We start from the raw sequence: 14,083 nt of genomic DNA on the forward strand, positions 1-14,083 counted from the left end.
CTGACCACCCTCTGCTTCTATGTGTCCTTTAGAATTATACCTTTTATTTTATACTGTCTCTCCTTGTTCTTCCTACAAAAATGAATCTCTTCACACTTAGTCCTACCAATGTCGTTAGTACTCATCTAGATCTTAAGTATATCTTCAACCTCCTACTCCAAGTTTCACCCAGTCATGAGGACTTGTTCTTAAATCTGGCGATGGGGAGACAACACAGCCTTTGAAACTCATACTCTCATCTGCAGACAGCAGTTTCCATCCTGTTAAATGTATAGCCCTACTTAAAAAAAATTTTCAAACATGTGAGCATTGCTTACAAGTCCAATATTTGATACCATTCTTAATTGTCTTTGGGAAGAAATGGTAAACGATGTCCCTAGACCACGGTGCCATTAGGAAGGCAATTGCAGTTTTTTTCTTTCCAACCAAGTGACAGTCAAGGAATGGTGATATAATTCCAAATTAGTATGCCATTGTGTCTTGAATGAGAACTTGTAGTTTGTGCTGATCTCATGTATCTGCTGTCCTGATCTTAATGACAGAGGTCAAAAATTTGTCAGGCAGTATCAAAGGAGGCCTGGTGAGTTACTGCAGTACCTGTTGTAGATGGCATACTATGCTGCTAGTGTGAATTGGTGATGGAGAGAATGAATGTTTGAACTAATGGGTGTGATACTAATCAAGAGGACTGTTTTGTCCTGGATATTGTTGAGCTTCTTGAATTTTGTTGCAATTGCACTTATCCAGGCAAGTGGACAATATCTCATCATACTCTTGACTTAGACCTTGTAGATGGTGGACAGGCTTTGGAGAGGCAGGATGTACATAACTCAGTACAAAATTTCCAGCTTCTGACTTGCGTCTTGGAGCCACAGTATTTATATGGTTAGTCCAGTTATGTTTCAGCCCCAGGGCATCAATGTGGACTTCAACAGTTTTCTCATTTCCCCTTTCCCCACTTCACCCCAGTTCCAAACGTCCAGCTCAGCACTGTCCCCATGACTTGTCCTACCTGCCTATCTTCTTTTTCACCTATCCATTTCACCCTCCCCGCTGACCTATCACCTTCATTGCCTCCCCCACTCACCTATTGTGCTCTATGCTATTTGCTACCCACCCCCACCCTCCTCTCACTTATCTGTCCACCCTTCAGGCTCTCTGCCTGTATTCCTAATGAAGGGCTTTTGCCCGAAACATCAATTTTACTGCTCCTCGGATGCTGCCTGAACTGCTGCGCTCTTCCAACACCACTAATCCAGAACCCAGTTATGTTTCAGTCATTCTCACCCTCAGGATGTTGATGGGGGAGAATTCAGTGATGGTAACACTTGAATGTGATGGGTGAATGGTTTGATTCTCTCTTGTCAGGGAAGGAAATTGCCGAGCATGAAAAATACTTGCCGTTTCTCAACCCAAGCCTGAATACTGTCTAGCTACTGCTGCAGGTGGACCTAAACTAGTTCAGTATTGGGGAAATCCTGAGCAGTACTGAGCACTGTATAATCATTATCAAACATCACTTCTGATCTTATGGTGCATGTTCCTTATCACTGTCCCTCCAATCTAATATCCCTGCAGTGCTGCTGTTAATTTGCTCATTCTCCCTGACATCGCTGCCCATGTTCCACAGGAATATGTTAGACTCGAAATGTCAGCTCTTTTCTCTCCTTACAGATGCTGCCAGACCTGCTGAGATTTTCCAGCATTGTTTCTTTTGGAATCTGGTGGGACTTTTGGAAGGGCTGTGACTCCTGAGGTGCTCTCTTCGGGGTCCCTGAATTGCGTGTTTTATACTTCCCATCCTGAAGAAAAGCATCATACACAAACAAGTAGTTTACTTCAGCATTATTTGATGTGCAAACAGGCTGAAGATACCTTTCCAAACATTACACACTATTTCGACTTCCATAGGTATTCGAGCGACGTGAATGTTCCAGGCTGAATGAAAGCGAAGCAAAAGCATTGAGACTTCTCTCTGCTTAGGAATTGCTGCTTGTGTAATACGTGTTTACTCGTATAGGAGAGACATTCATTCGGAAATCCATTCCCACCTCCTTTTATCCAAACCTATACCATGTTAAAAAGGCTGATTTTCGTTCTTGACGTTTGCCTCGCTTCTTTTGGCGCGGCAGTGAATAATCTCTTCCTTTCCTGATAACTTTGCTTTGCATTTTCTAGAAATGGACTACTGCTTTGCACCAACTTCTGGGAAAGTGACCGGGAAAGCTCCAGTGAACCCCAGCAGATGTGTACAGGCACTTTTGAAGTAGACAGCGCTCGCTCGCGCGCGCGCGCGCAACACACCCCACCCTCACCTCGGAGGCGCGCCTCGCGCTGCGGGCGGTGGCTGGGCGAGGCTCCGGCGCGAGCGCGCACGGGCGCGTCCCCACTCCTGCCCCGCCCCTCCACACCCCTCCGGGCGCAACCCCCGCCCCTCACGCTCGTGTCTGACTCTCAGTCTGCAAGCGCCGAGCCGGCAGCAGCAGCTCGAGTTCTGCAGGTAGGTGCAACGTAAAGCACAGACAAAGAATGTAACACGCCTGGGTGAAAAAAGAAAACACTCGCCTCTCTTTTTCTTGTGGGTGGAAAGAGTCTGCCTGGCTCCAGAAACCATCTCTATTTGAGTTTGTGTGTGTGTGTGTGTGTGTGAGAGAGAGAGAGGGAGAGGAAGGAGACGCTGTCAAAAAGGATCACTGCTTTTTTTCAGACTGTGGTCCAGGATGGATGGGGAAGCTTTGACAGGGGCTTTGGGCTCCAACACAGTATTTGGACATTTTTTTTATTGTTCCCTGCTCCTTCTCCTCTGCTCGTTACCCCCTCCAGTCCCATTTTGTTTCTTTTTTTTGGGGTTTAACCCTCCCCACACATGTCAAACTGAAGCAGCCGGAGCCCTTTCCTCCCTGTTCTCATTCTTTTTTTCCAGCACTGTCATCCATTCTTGGCTCGGCTGCGAACAACGGGAGAGGATATCTCTGTATACCAGTTACACACAACCATTCCCCTCCCACTCTCCCCCCCCCCCCACTCTCCCCCCCCCCCCACTCTCCCCCCCCCCCCCACTCTCCCCCCCCCCACTCTCCCCCCCCCCACTCTCCCCCCCCCCCACTCACCCCCCCCCCCACACACACACCACACACACACACACCCCCAACCACACATACCCCCCTCCACACACACACCCCCACCCCCCTCCACACCCCCCACACATACACCCCCCCCCCACCCCCCACACCCACCCCCCCCACCCCCCACACACACACCCCCACCCACCCCCCACACACACACCCCCACCCACCCCCCACACACACACCCCCACCCACCCCCACACACACACACCCACACACTCACTCCCACCCCCACACACTCACTCCCACCCCCACACACTCACTCCCACCCTCATACTCCCACGCCCCATTATCTGTAATATATTATTGAGAGGCTGTGCTGGGGTAGAAGAGGGGGGAAAAAAACTGGAAATATTTGTTGAAGATAATGGATCTAACGTGTCTTTGTCTGCGTGGGAATTTCAGGAAAATTGTGCGTATCTCTTGTTAAGCTGCCGGTTGTCTGCAGCTCATTATAGGTTTGGGTGGGTGTAAGTGGAGAGAAGTCTGAATGGTCTCTCTCTCTTTTGTTCTGTTTCTAGCTTCCCATTATTGATTTATGAATTAAGATCTTCCCCCCCCCACTTCCCTCTCGATTGACAGTTATAGATCAAAATCGGCGCAGGGACCTTTTTATATCGTAATGTAAGAATCGATTGGAATACATACCGTTTTTTTAATAAAAAACAAGAGCAGGACTGCGGAGAGAGAATTATTTTCAAAGCACACATTATTCCAGGCATCTGTTTGGGGGAGTGGGCAGTAGTATTTAAAATGCGTGTGGACCAGCGCAGTTATCCCACTGGCTTTCTCCATTGTGCTCTCACGCTGGTAATGGCAGGCTCTGGTATTATCAGCAATTGACAGAATATTCCAGCGGCTGTGCGATGCAGCGTGAACCGCCTCCCAGCCTCAGCTAACGGTACTGCTGCTAATGGCAGCGAGAAAAGGGGATTGATGTGTGTGCTGCAGTGGGCTCTGGCAATTAACAAGAGGGATATTCCCGGAGACAGAGCGCGTCTGCCTCTCAGCACCCCCCCTCCACCTTGGGGTGGGGGTCGGTGGTGCTCATGGTCTCCAAGGGAAGAGCTGCAGCACAACCCACCTGTCTGCCAGATGGTGCTGGGAGCCGGGTCCTCCAATTCCGCTGTTAACGCTGCAATTGACATTCATTTTACATAGTAACCACTGCACACAAAGCCAGGCGGTTCAATGGCCTGATCCGGTTCCTTTATTTGTCTCTGCATGGTCTAAGAGGCAGATGTTCCTCGTAGTATACTTTCGCATCTGAGGCTTTAGTATTTGTGTGCAAACCAATTTCGGTTTCCAAACCGAAAAGAAAATTGGAAGCAATTTGAAATGAAGCAATCCAGGATTCGGTCATGCATTAACCCCTTCTGTGCCGATTTGGGATGTGCAACCCTCGGTTTACAGGGAACTATTGAACAAAAGGCGCAAAATGATTCGGGTTTGTTACATGCTTGGAGAGAAATAAAAAAAAGGCTTTTGTTCTGAATGCATGAATGGCTTGGCTTAAGGGGGCAACAAATATTCAGCACGAAACTTTTGATGGTGTTCCAGCTGCCGAAATTGCGATAGGGAAGCTCAGGCCAGTTGTTGTTGTTATCTGTTTTAAAAGGCCAATGTGTGAGCGATTATTGTGATGTGTTACATACAATAACACCCTTGGGAGTAATTGACTGGAACAGTTCCAGTTATGTCATAAATCACAGGGATCCGACGAAATAGTTTGTGAATAGCATCTTGTGTTACAGCCTTTAACACGAGCAGGTCTTTACAGTTTATACAATGGTTACCTTTTTTGTTTTATCTTCTCAACCCTTTTTTTTGGACGTTTCCCATGTCGGTGGATTAATGCATGACCATAGCAGAGTTAAAATGCCTGGTAAAGTTAGTTCCAAGTTTCAGGTGACCTCCTTTGTTGTTCTAATCTTGTGTTTTGCATCTGACCACACATCAGTGTATTTTGATTTGTCCAGACAGTAATAAGTGGTATACTTTGGGGAATTGCGTATTGCAATTAAACTTGACCTGATCTCCTTTACCCCCATATCAATTCATCTCTTCTGGAAGTCATCAGATAACAACCAAGATTATGAAACCTGGTTATAGAGCATGGAAATAGACCCTTTAGTTTATCTCATCCATGCCAACCAAGTTTCCCAGATTAAACTAGTCTCACTTGCCAACATTTGACCTGTATTCCCCTCAACCTTTGATTTGTGTAGCTGTCAGAATATCTTTTAAATTTTGTATCTATACCTGCACCTACCACTTTCTTTGGAAATTCAATCCACATGTGAACCACTCTCTGTGAAAAAGTTGCCCCTCGGGTCCCTTTTAAATCTATCTCCTCTGACCTCAAAAGTATGTTTCCTTGTTTTGAAACCCCCAGCTGAAGGTGAATAGTAAAGGCCTTTTTCCCTAATACATGTCCCTCATGATTTTATAAACCTCAACAATGCCAGCCCTTAATCTCCTACACTCCAGTGAAAACAATCCCAGCCTATGTAGCCTCTCCTCATAGCTGAAACCCTCCAGAACTGGAAACACCCTGGTAAGCCTTTTCTGAATCCTCTCCAATTTAATAAAATCCTTCCTATAGCAGGGTGACCAGAGCTACTCAGTACCCCAAAAGTGGCCTTACCAACATCCTGTACAATGTCAACATGACATACCAACTCCTATTCTCAGTAGTCTGAGCGATGAAAGGTAGCATGCTAAACACCCTCTTAACCACCCTGCCTCTTTGATGTAACTTTCAAAGAACTATGCACCTGAACCTCGAGATCTCTGTTTGATCTCTCAAGGCCCTATCATTAACTGTGTAAGTCCTGCCGTTGTTCACTTTATCAAAATTCAAAACCATGCTTTTATCCAAATTTAATATTCCTAGTTGTTCTGGTGAAGATCATCCAACTGGGAGCAATGTAAGAATTTCCTACTATCTGTGGCACAGTGTATGCAGTGGAGCTGCCAGAATTGTAGTCAACTTTGAAACTTTTAAAAACTTTTGTATACTGCCAATTCTGTTAGTTTGAACAAAGGAAAGGTTTTTAAGCTGATGGGTTGTTGATGACATTGCCAGACAACTAGATGTTTGCACGCTTTCCTTTATTGGTTGGAGTGTTGAGTACAGGAGTTGGGAGGTCAGTTGTGGCTGTACAAGACATTGGTTAGGCCAGTTTTGGAATATTGTGTCATTCTGTTCTCCCTCCTATACAAAGGATGTTGTGAAACTTGAAAGGGTTCAGAAAAGATTTACAAGGATGTTGCCTGGGTTGGAAGATTTGAGCTATGAGGAGAGGCTGAATAGGCTGGGGCTGATTTCCCTGAAGTATCGGAGGCTGATGGGTGACCTTAGTGGTTTATAAAATCATGAGGGGCTTGGATAGGACAAATAATCAAGATTTTTTTCCTGGGGTTGGTGTGGTAGTTGGGGAGAGAGACAGAGAGAGGTCCAGAATTAGAGGCCATAGATATAGGGTGATGGGGGAAAGATTTCAAAGAGACCTAAGGGACAACTTTTTCATGCAGAGGGTGATGCATGTATGGAATGAACTGCCAGAGGAAGTGGTGGAGGCTGGTACAATTGCAACATTTAAAAGGCATCTGGAAGGGTATATGAATAGAAAGGGGTCAGAGGGATATGGGCCAAGTGTTGGCATATGGGACTAGATCAGTTTAGGGTATTTGGTCAGTATGGACAAATTGGACTGAAGGGTCTGTTTCGTGCTGTATGTTTCTATGATTCACTATAACTAGATTGACTCTAACAGAATACACTAACAGGGTCTTGACACAATGTGAGGTAAGTTCCCTGTTATGGGAAAAGCAAGAATTAAAGGCCACAGTTTTAACAATCAGGCATTGCCTATTTAAAACTGGTAAGACTTTTTCTGAGTGGTGCAAATCTTCAGAGCTCTATTTCTAAAGAGATAATGGAAGTCGAGTTCTTGAATATTGTTATGGCAGTGGTGAATGGATTGTAATTAAGCAAGGATGTTAGAGTACTCAGAAGAATGGATCTATGTGATCTTATTGAGTGGGGGAGCAGGCTTGAGGGATTGAATGTCTGACTCCCGCTCTTCATTCATACTTTCGTAGATAGTTTGAGACTGAATTGATAAAGTTAATTAATAGAATTTCTCAGACCATATAGATTAACGATTGGGTATCAGTGTGGTATTAAATATGAGCAGAGTCAAGACTCTGGAAAATACTCAAGTGATAAGTTTGGAAAAGCCATGTTTGAAGCACTTTTTTCTACTCATTCATAGGATGTGGGCATCACTAGCTGGGACAGCATCTGTAACCCATTCCCAGTTGCCCTTGAGAAGGCAGTGGTGAGCTGCCATCTTGAACTTCTGCAGTCCCTGTGCTATAGGTACACCTATTATGCCATTTTGACCCAGTAACACTGAAGGAATGGAAATATATTTCCAAGCCAGGATGGTGAGTGACTTGGGAGGGGAACTTGCAGGTAATAGTGTTCCCATGTATCTGCTGCTATTTTCCTTCTAAACGATAGTGGTTGTGGATTTGAATTTCAGCAGAACATCTTGCAGATGGTGTACACTGCTGCAGGTGAAGGGAGTGAATGGTTATGGTGCCAATCAAGTGACCTGCTTTTGTCCTGAATGGTATCATGTTTCCTGAATGTTGTTGAAGCTGCAGTCAAAGCAAGTGGAGAGTATTTAAATGGGTTAGCCATGGTAAAGACCCCATGTTGGGTTGGGGGTGGGACGGATCTGGTTGGAATGCTCTTTGGAGGGTCCGTGCAGACTCAATGGGCCAAATGGCCTCTGTCTGTGTATTGTTGGAATTCTATGACCCCATCGCACTCCTGACTTCATGCTAATGGTGAACATCCCCACTTCTGACTTTGATGGATGACAGACCATAAGACAAAGGAGCAACAATCAGGCCATTTGACCCATTGTGTATGCTCTGCTAATCAATCATGGCTGATGAGTTTCTCAATTCCATTCTTCCACCTTCTCCCCATAGTCTTTGATCCCCATTACAATCAAGAATCTATCCATTTCTTTCTTAAATATAGACAATGACCTGGCTTCCATAGCCCTTTGTGGCAATGAATTCCAAAGATTCATCACTCTCTGGCTGAACAAGTTTTACCTCATCTATGTTCTAAACGGCTTCCTTTTATTCTGAGGCTGGGTCCCGAGTCCTAGTATTTCCTATTAATGGCAACGTTTTCCCAACATCCACTCTATCCAGGCCTTAAGAGTATTTTGCAAGTTTCAATGAGGTCTCCCTTTCTCTTTTTAAACTTCAACAAATATAGACCCAGAGTCCTCAAATTTTCCTCATATGTTAAACCTTTGATCCCTGGGATCGTCCTCGTGAACCACCTCCAGACCTGCTCCATGGTCAGTACATCCTTCCTGAGACATGAGGCCCAAGATTGCTCTCAATATTCTAAATGTGGTCTGACTAAAACTTTCTAAAGCCTCAGAAGTACATCCCTGTATTTATACTCTCATCTCCTCAAAATAAATGACTTCTGAATTTTCTTCCCATTTAGAAAATTGTCAATGAGTCATAGAGATGTACAGTATGGAAACAGATCCTTCAGTTCAACCTGTTCATGCTGACCAGATATCCCAACCCAAATCTAGTCCCACCTGCCAGCACCCAGCCCATATCCCTCCAAACCCTTCCTATTCATATACCCATCCAAATGCCTTTTAAATGTTGCAGTTGTACCAGCCTCCACCACTTTCCCTGGCAGCTCATTCCATACACGTACCACCCTCTGTGTGGAAAAAGTTGCCCCTTAGGTCTCTTTTATATCTTTCCCCCCTCACCCTAAATCAATGCCCTCTCGTTCTGGACTCCCTGACCCCAGGGAAAATACTTTGTCTATTTACCCTATCCATGCCCCTCATAATTTTGTAAACCTCTATAAGGTCACCACTCAGCCTCAGATGCTCCCAGGAAAAAAGCCCCAGCCTGTTCAGCCTCTCCCTATAGTTCAAATCCTCCAACCCTGGCAACATCCTTGTAGATCTTTTCTGAACCCTTTCAAACAACATCTTTCCGATAGGAAGGAGGCCAGAACTGCACGCAATATTCCAACAGTGGCCTAACCAATGTCCTGTACAGCCGCAACATGACCTCCCAACTCCTGTACTCAATACTTTGACCAATAAAAGAAAGCATACCAAATGCCTCCTTCACTATCCTATCGACATGTGACTCCACTTTCAAGGAGCTATGAACCTGCACTCCAAGGTCTGTTTGTTCAGCAACAACCTGCTTCGATTCTTCCTACCAAGGCACATAACCTCACACTTTCCCACGTTGTATTCCATCTTCTAGTTTGCCCACTCTCCTAACCTGTCCAAAACCACCTCACCACCTGAGTGCTACTAATCCCTCCACGTATCTTTGTATCATCTGCAAACTTGGTCAGAATGCCCTCTGTTCCTTCATTGAGATTATTAATGTATAAAGTGAAAACTTGTCCCTACACTGACCCTTGTGGAGCACCACTAGTCACCGGCTGCCATCCTGAGAAGGACCCTTTTATCCCCACTCTCCAACTTCTGCCAGGCAGTCAATCTTTTATCCATGCTAGCACCTTGCCTCTAACATTATGGCTGTTTTTTCTACTCAGCACTTTGTCAAAGGCCTTCTGGAAGTCCAACTAGGTAACATCTGTTGACTCTTTGTCTAACCTGCTTGCTACCACCTCAAAGAACTTGAACAGATTTGTCAGGCATGACTTCCCATTGATGAAACCATGCTGACTTTGTTCTATTTTACCATGCACTTCCAAGTATTCAGAAATCTCACCCTTCACAATGGACTCCAGAATCATATCAACAACCAAGGTCAGGCTAATCAGCCTGTAATGTCTCGTCTTTTACCTTACCCCCTTTTTAACCCAGGGGTTTATGTTAGTGATTTTTCCAGTCCTCTGGGACCCTCCCTGACTCCAATTGATCCAAGGACTTATTAGGGATAGTCGACATGGCTTTGTGCATGGGAAATCATTTCTCACAAATTTGAATGATTTTTTTTGAAGTAACAAAGAGGATTGAGGGCAGAGCAGTAGATGTGATCTATATGTTTAATTCAGATAAATGTGAGGTGCTGCATTTTGGGAAAGCAAATCTTAGCAGGACTTATACACTTAATGGTAAGGTCCTAGGGAGTGTTGCTGAACAAAGAGATCTTGGAATGCAGGTTCATAGCTGCTTGAAAGTGGAGTCGCAGGTAGATAGGATAGTGAAGAAGGCGTTTGGTATGCTTTCCTTTTTTGGTCAGAGTATTGAGTGCAGGAGTTGGGAGATCATGTTGCAGCTGTACAGGACATTGGTTAGGCCACTGTTGGTATTTTGCGTGCAGTTCTGGTCTCCTTCCTATTACAAAGATGTCGTGAAACTTGAAAGGTTTCAGAGAAGATGTACAAGGATGTTGCCAGGGTTGGAGGTTTTGAGCTCTAGGGAGAGGCTGAACAGGCTGGGGCTTTTTTCCTGGGAGCATCAGAGCCTGACTGGTGACCTTATAGAGCTTTACAAAATTGAGGGCCATAGATAGGATAAATAGACAAAGTATTTTCCCTGAGGTCGGAGAGTCCAGAACTGGAGGGCATAGGTTTAGGGTGAGAGAGGAAAGAAATGGGTGGTACGTGTGTGGAATGACTTGCCAAAGGAAGTGGTGGAAGCTGGTACAACTGCGACATTTAAGAGGCATTTGGATGGGTATATGAATAGGAAGGGTTTGGAGGGATATGGGTTGGGTGCTGGCAGTTGGGACTAGATTGGGTCAGGATATCTGGTCGGCATGGACAGGTTGGACTGAATGGTCTCTTTCCATGCTGTACATCTCTGTGACTATGTGACAACACTAATGCCTTCTCTATCTCTTCAGCTATCTCCTCCAGAACCCTGGGGTGTAGTCCATCTTGTCCACGTAATCTATCCACCTTCACACCTTTCAGTTTTTTTAAACACCACCTCCTTGGTGATGGCCACCATATTCACCTCTGCCCTCCAACTCTTGAATTTTTGGGATGTTACAGGTGTCGTCCATAGTTCAGTTCCTCAGCCATGTCTTTGTTTCCCATTACTACTTTTCCAGTGGTCTAATGTCCACTTTTGCTTTTCTTTTGCTCTTGAGATATCTAAAGAAACTTTTGCAATCTTCTTTTATATTACTGACTAGCTTACCTTCATTTAATAATTTCTTTCTTAATAATCGTCTGTTGGTCCTTGCAGGCTTCCCAGTCCCCTGGCTTCCCACTGTCCTTTGCTACATTACATACTTTCCCTTTTGCTTTTTTTGCTGTCCCTGACCTCCCTTGTCAGCCATGGTTACCCTGTCCACCCTTTAGAATGCTTCTTTTTCCGAGGAATGAACTTTTGTTGTTTCAGCTGAATTCCTCCCAGAAACCCTTGCCATTGCAGTTCCACTGTTTTTCCCACTAGGCTCTTCTCCCAGTCAATTCTGGCCAGCTCCTCCCTCATGCCTCTATAATTACCTTTATTCATGTGAATTACTGTTGTATCTGATTCCAGCTTCTCCCCCACAAATGAGAGTAAGTTCTAACATATAGACTCTGCCTCCTAAGGGTTTCTCAACCTTAAACCTTAAGTCTGCCTCATTGCACAGCATTTAAATCCAGTATTGCCTGTTCCCTTATGGGGTCCACCACAAGCTGCTCCAAAAAGCCCCATTTTGTAAACATTCCACAAATTCCTTTTCTTCTGAACCTGTACCAACCTGATTTTCCCAGTCCACCTGCGGATTGAAATTCTCCCATGATCACTGTAATCTTGCCTTTCTTACACATATTTTCTATCGCCTGGTATATCTTGTGCTCCACTACCTGACGACTGTTTATAACTCCCTGTACATAACTTCCATTAATAACTTTTTTTTTACCTTTACAGTTATTCAATTCTCCATCATCTGATCCTACAGCGTTTCTTGTTCTCACTTTAATTTTGTGTCTTACTAATCAGACAACCTCCACCTTTCTGCCCACCTACCTTTTCAATAGGACATATATCCTTGAATATTTAGCTCCCAGTCCTGATCCCCTAGCAGCCAAGTCTCTGATGCCCATCACATCATACCTGCCAATTTTATTTTTTTGTCGTAAGCTCATTTACGTTATTTCATATACAGCCTTCATTCAGGTACAACTTATTCAGTCCTGTATTTACTATCCCTTTTCCATTCGTCATCCCTTTATCTGACGTGCTTTAAGTTAGATTCCTAACCTTTTTGAAACACCATCCTATTTTGTGTTCTGGAGACCTTAATCATGTCTCCTGAGTTCTCCTTTCTTTGCATTTTTACATATCTTTCCATGCAGTTGAATCCACTCCCACAGATGTTAACCTGCTGCTTTGTTTCCCATTGGCCATTATACTTGCAGGTTTAACACCCCCCCCACCACCCCCCTGCCCTCCACACCCACACCCAACAGTTTAAAGTCATGTTAACCACCCTTTTTGCTAGGACATTGGTCCCAGCGTGGTTCAGATGGAGACCATCCCAAATGATACAGATCCCTCCTGTTACAATACTGATGCCAGTGTTCCATGAAATGGAACCCCTCTTTCCCACACCACTCCTTTAGCAATATGTTTATTTCCCCTATTCTCGTGTCCCTATGTCAATTTGCATGTGGCTCAGGTTGTAATCTGGAGACTATAACCCTTGAGGATCTGTTCTTTAATTTAACTCCTACTTTCTGATATCCACAAACAGGTCTTCTTTTCTAATCTTGCCTATGTTGTTTCTCCCCCTCCCTCTTCAATCACCATTCAAGCTGGTCAAAGATGTTCCTCACCCTGGCACTGGGCAGGCAACATACCATGTGGGATTCTTGATCCTGCTTACAATGAATGCTATGTATTCCCCTACAACTACCACTTTTCTTTTTGTTTTCAACCCCCCCTCCCCCACCCCTTTCTGCTCTCCTCGCCCTACTCGATGGTTGTGCCTATTGTTTTGGAAGGTGGTGTTTGAAAATACTGCTGAATTGAACAAATTTTGAATTATGGTACTAAAATGGAATGTATATTTGTGTGTAGCAAGCATAGGTTGTTGAAACATTCCCTCATAGTTGAAACGAAGTTGTCAGAGCCAAGCCTTTTTAAGATATCTGTTCTAATGTAGTTAAATTCCTTGCGCGGCAAAAATAAGACCAGTAGATAAGTCACATCCATTGTTGCTCTTTGGCCACTTGACTATGCATCAGTGCAACCCAGGGTGAGCAAAACTAGTATTTTTAAAAATCTTAATAGAAGTGTGAATTGTGTTGCTGTCTGTCATTTAGACCTCAGCACCAACTTGTGATGTCTCATATTTCATTACTCTCTAACTGGATTTGATGTCCCTTGGAAACATGAGAATATACATAAGCAGTTTTAGAAACAGAATCCAGAACAAACAATTGCTGGTGCTAACAGTAGTCATGAACACATACAGAAAATTTTGCTGTGCTTTACATTGTTTTGAAAGCTTGAGTTCTTGTGAAAATACATCTAATTATTTGAATTTCATCTTTACTGTTAACAGATATTCATCAATTTCAAGCACCTGTGATCAGGTTGCTATCTGTGTTTTATTTATTGTGGCAATCTACTTGAACTCTTACTAACCAGTGACGCTAGTGTGTTTTTAGGAGTAATATTTTCAATTATGTTTATGTGGGCAAGATTCCTTCTAAGTCACAGATTTTGTCGAGAAGTGATGTAATGGCAGAGTATATGCTTAAAAGAAACACATTTTCAATTTTTTGAAAAGGAAGTTGAAGCAAAATATCTTTGAATACTTATTATTTGGTAGTTGCTTAGAAAAGATTTATATTTGGTGAAACAAAATCAAATTGATGGAAAATCTCAGCAGGTCTGCAGTATCTATAGAGAGAAATCTGTCAATGTTTTGGGTCCAGAGACCCTCCTTCAGAACCT

At 44.1% G+C, this 14,083-nt stretch overlaps 1 protein-coding gene across 1 annotated transcript in view; it reads left to right on the plus strand.

The window, feature by feature from the left end:
• The first annotated feature begins 2,468 nt into the window (after positions 1–2,468).
• The window catches only part of LOC132817643 (microtubule-associated protein 2-like), a 254,774-nt gene continuing 243,159 nt past the window's right edge, over positions 2,469–14,083 (plus strand). Inside the window, exon 1 of the mRNA XM_060828143.1 lies at positions 2,469–2,500. The gene's annotated coding sequence lies outside the window, so the exon portion shown is untranslated. The remainder of the gene's footprint in view (positions 2,501–14,083) is intronic.

This window comes from Hemiscyllium ocellatum, chromosome 7, assembly GCF_020745735.1.
Source record: "Hemiscyllium ocellatum isolate sHemOce1 chromosome 7, sHemOce1.pat.X.cur, whole genome shotgun sequence".
In the NCBI taxonomy this organism is placed as follows: Eukaryota; Metazoa; Chordata; class Chondrichthyes; order Orectolobiformes; family Hemiscylliidae; genus Hemiscyllium; species Hemiscyllium ocellatum.